The sequence below is a fragment of the Nicotiana tomentosiformis genome, chromosome 2 (assembly GCF_000390325.3).
Source record: "Nicotiana tomentosiformis chromosome 2, ASM39032v3, whole genome shotgun sequence".
NCBI lineage: Eukaryota > Viridiplantae > Streptophyta > Magnoliopsida > Solanales > Solanaceae > Nicotiana > Nicotiana tomentosiformis.
This window is the reverse complement of record NC_090813.1, coordinates 14,987,092-14,992,459: the sequence shown is the minus strand read 5'-3', so window position 1 is coordinate 14,992,459 and position 5,368 is coordinate 14,987,092.

Here is a 5,368-nt window from a genome sequence, read left to right as displayed (position 1 = left end):
TATGTTTTCAATGAATTTCAACTTTAACCATTGAAAAGGTTCCTTTTTTGCTTAGATTTTTTGAATCCACTGGGTTTGTTGTTGTTGTTGTTGTTGCTACCCGAGCTTATCTTATCTTGCAAGATCAACAGGACTGGTGAGGCCAGATGAAGCTCTCGACCAGTGATTGTAGTAATGGTATTACAACTAGCATATTAGTTATCACACCAGAAGTATCAGAAGGACTGTCGTTGTTGGAGTACGGAAGGTGGGGGAAAAGGCTGTGATGGTAAAAGGGTTGGTTCGCATCGTATGGAACTCCACAAGGGATAGCGGAAACAGGGGAAATTGGCCCGAAATTGATACAGAAATGGCTAGTTTTGGTAAGTCTATGACTAATGACTAGAGGTTGGTAAGTTGAGACTTGTTTGAGACATTTCTGTAGATTTTCTTATATTAAAAACATGAAAATCCTTAGCGAAATATCGTTCATATTTTTTGCCCTTTAAAAATAAAGTTCACACTAGATAAAATAGTCATTTGACTATTTTTCTAATATTTAGGAATATTCATTTAATTAGTTTTCTAATATTTAGGAATTATCAACTAATTATTTTTCTAACATTTAGAGCTTTAATTTTTCAATTTCTTTCCATACTAGAATTTCAAGGACGTCCAATTCACACTGGGAAAGTTCAAAACTTAGAGAGTTACTTTAACTTTTTAATTCCTTCCGTAGGCAAAATTAGTTCTTCTTCACCAACAAAGTGTCGTTTGATTTCAAATCCCTTCGGCTGGAAAGTTTCATTCCTTTTCAATTTCTTCACGAGGAAAGTTTTTACTTTGAACTCCATTTTGATTTAGGAGTATTAAATATACACTTTGAAAATTTTAAGCAATATATACTTCTTTTAGGTTTAGGAAGGGTTTTTTAGTTAAATAAAATTTTGACAAATTAATTTTTTACAAATATATTAGGTAAAAAATGACACTTTGAACTCCTTTTTGGTTTAAGAGTCTTATTTTTTGACATAATTTCCTTTGTCTGTATGAACTACACACAATTTTATCTTATATAAATTCTTTTATGGTTTGAATTTGTAAAAGACCGAGAAGATTCAATACCATGCTAATATGTTTGGGAACTTTACATAACAGTCACGGTTTAAAAAAAATATAACAAATTCTTAGCATGAAACCCTATATTACAGTTGTTGCAGGAAAATATTTATACATGTAATACACAGTTCCATTAAAATAGGAATATTAATTATTAATCCGTAAACATAAGCAATTTGAATGAAAAGTCAATAATATTTTGCATGCCTTTTTTTCTCTTTATCTATTAGCTTTTCTTCTTTTCTTCATCTTCTTAATTTTGTTTTCTGCCGAAAATAATATATTTTCTAAATCTGTTCCATTCGTTTTTTTTTAATTATCTTTCTTAAGTTTTTCTCTTCCTTCTTTCTTAACATAAAGATCTTACTTCGATAATAATATATGTTAATATATACAAAACATATATATATAAAAATATACATAAAAAATACATCTTCAATTAAGATGACACTTAGACACGTGAAATATACATAAAAATATATATATCTATATAAATATACAAAAAAATTATACATAAAAAATACATCCTGAATTAAAATGGAACTTGACATATAAAATATATTTGAAATATACATTAAAAATACATCTTAAAATAAGATGGAACTTCACAAATAAATATACAAAAATTATATACATAAAAATACATTTTGAATTAAAGTGATACTTGATATACAAAGTATAAAAGACGTATAAATCAATACATCTTGAATTTATGTGACATTTACATATTCATCCGATTTTCAAAAATGGAGTGAAGAAGAAGAATGTTGGAAAGGGAGAATGGAGATGGTCAAGAAAAATACTTTCTCTGATTAGTGAGTCAGTTAACGTATTAAATATTGAGCTTAATTTTTATAATATGCTAATAATGAAAAACAAAGTGCTCTTTATGGAATAAACAATAAATGATACTATTTTTTTAAATAATCTATACTATACTAAAAGCACGAAGGCCCTTAGAGAAATATCGTTCGTCTTTTTTACCCTTTCAAAATAGATTTCGCACTAGAAAAAATAGTAATTTAGTTCTTTTTCTAATATTTAAATGTTTGAAATCAACTAAAATATTGACTACTAAATATTTTCCTATTTTAACTTGTACGAGTCCTAATTTTCACATACATTGTATCTTTAATTTATAAGGCTTTATTATTATTTTCTTATATTAATTAATTAATTAATACCTCTAAGTTTTATACAAGAAAATTAATTGATTTTTACGGAAGTCAAATCTCCTACTCCTAATAGTTTTCTAACGAAGTAAAATCAAGTTATGTAAAGAAAATTTATTTCTATGGGACTCATTAATTAATTAATTAATACTTTTTCTAAGTTTTATATGAGGAAATTAATTGGTTTTTACGAATGAATTCCATTATGCTACCTCATAACAGTAATTACACAATGTTAAAGAGGCACGTAAATATTATTAAATAATATATTTGAATTATAAAATAAAATTTTAAAAAGTATAAATCATTGAAAATAATAAATAATATATCTCGACTCTCATGAGTGACGATTGAAAAATTTATAATTATTCAAGTTCTTCACTTCTATGTTATTCAAGTAAGGTTACATTTATGACCGGTGCCTATTAAAAGAAGGCAATAATTGAGTTTAATTTATATAGATGTTAAGCCATCAAAATATACATGTCAAAAGGAAGGTCCTAAAATTTTCTCAGTTTCTGCTATGTGCTTTTGGTCTATTAGCAACCAAAAAGAAAAATAAAGAAAATTGCTATATAATAAACTAAATGTTGCTGCAAGGAAATTTATGTGTATCAAATCAGTATCGCCTTATCGTAGTTCACACATACTATGCAACAAATCATACCAAAAACCATTCATGAACACACATATACCCTGATAATATTTCATAGACATTTAAAAGTTAAAAGGAACTGTGCTATTTAAGAAACTAGATTTAATTTACCTTCTGCAAAGTGATGTATCTATAATTCAAAACAAAGAGTACAATAAAATTTAATTTTTTTAAAAAAGACACAAGAAACCCAGAAAGGGACGAATGTAAACAACTCGTGGGCATACAAATTGTATCTAATTATGATATTTACACGTACAAGTGTTAATTTACTTAACACTAGAAACAAGTTCTTAATAGTCTAAACAACCTTATAATTTGGCACTTGGCGGAAATAATTTTTTTTTAATTTTACCGAAAAGTCCGCAGTCATCTCAGTTTGAAATAGTAAAACACGTAATGTATCCTAATTGTATAGATTAACTTTTATCTTCCAATGAAGGCTTGACATATTCTTGACATATTCGAATCTATTTATCTCTATCTATCTATCTATCTATCTATCTATCTATCTATACTATTAAAAGCACGAAGCTTCTATTGAAATATCATTCGCCTTTTTACCCTTTAAAAATTAATTTCATATTAGACAAAATAATCATTTAATTAAATAGTCCTAATATTTAGGACTTGAAAATTAATTAAGATCTTGGTCATAATAGGAATTTCAAATCAACCATAAGTTTTTCGAGTATAACTGTAATGACCCAACTGGTCATTTTAACATTTGGAACCCCGTTCCCTAAAATAAAATTTTTTGTATGTGTTTTTAATGATTTACGACTTGCGGGGATGGTTGGTTCGGGATTTGAAAGTGTTCGGGTTGAAATCAGAACACTTGATTCCTTAAGTTAGCCTTAAAAAGGGCAAGTTTGACTTCGGTCAACATTTTGAGAAAACGATCCCGAAATCGGGATTTGACGGTTCCAATAGCTCTGTATGGTGATTTTGGACTTAGGAGCGTGTTCAAAATTTTATTTGGAAGTCCGTAGTTAAATTAGGCTTGAAATGGCTAAAACAAGAATTTAAGTTTGGAAGTTTGACCGGGGAGTTGACTTTTTGATATTGGGGTCGGAATCCAGTTCCGAAAATTTTTATAGCTCTGTTATGTCATTTATGACTTGTGTGCAAAATTTGAGGTCAATCGGACTTGATTTGATAGGTTTCGGTACCGAATGTCTAAAGTTTCATTAAGCTTAAATTGGAGGATGATTCGTGGTTTTAGCGTTATTTGATGTGATTTGAGGTTTCGACTAAGTTCGTATGATATTTTAGGACTTGTTGGTATAATTGGTCGAGGTCCCGAGGGGCTCAGGTGAGTTCCGGGGTGGTTTCGGACAATTTTTAGGGCATTTTTAACTGCTGGTTTCTGCCTACAGAGGTGTGCATCGCGATCGGAAATATTTGCTCGCGTTCGTGAAGAGCAAACAACAGTTTTGGGCCTTGTGAATCGCGATCGCGGAAGCTTTTTTCACGATCGCGTAGAACAAATCACAGTTGCACTGACTCAATTTTGGAAGCTTATATCTCAGAATCTATAAGGAATTTAGAGATGATCTAATATGAAAGTTGTAGCACTTGATGTGTAGTTTTCAGAAAGGTAAACCATTTGTGATTTGGAGTTGTGTACAATATGTTATGGTGGATACACTATAGGCTGTGTAGGAAGAGTTTAGAAATCTCCGTTGCACAGGGCTGACTTTGGAAGCTTATATCTAGAAATATATAAGGAATTGGGAGATGAGCAACAAATGAAAGTTATAGCCCTTGGTGTCTAATTTTCAGAAAGTTAAATCATTTACAATTTGAAGTTTTGTACAAAAGGTTATGACTATTATACTAGAAGCTGTCTGAAAGAGTTGGGGGAGTTCGTTCTTCGCGATCGCGATTAGTGTTCCGCGATCACGAAGAGCAATTTTGGGGCTGAAAAATTTTGTACTTTGTGATCGCGAAGGGTAAATGTCTGGACAGAAGATATATTTTGAGGTTTCGGCTATTTTAACACATTTGGAGCTTTGGAGCTCGGATTGAAGCGATATTTGAGGCGATTTTCACCATATGGATTGGGGTAAGTGTTCTATATCCGAAAGTAATTATACTTCATGATTCTATGCTTATATTCATTATTTATTTCGGATTTAAATGGAAGAAAATCAATATTTTTGCAAAATCTTGCAAAAATAAAAATTTAAGATTTCGAGGTCGAGTTGTTATCGGAATTTGATAAAATTGGTATGGTTGAACTCGTACCGGAATGGGTGTTCGGATTTTATAACTTTTGTTAGGTTCCGAGACGTGGGCACTACGGGTGATTTTTTAGCTAAATTTTGGATTTTTATGAAAAATTAGTATTTTCTTATGGAATTAATTCCAATAAATTTTAGTGATTCTATCGAATTATTTTTGGCAAGATTCAAGCCAGTCAGAGTCGGATAATCGTGGA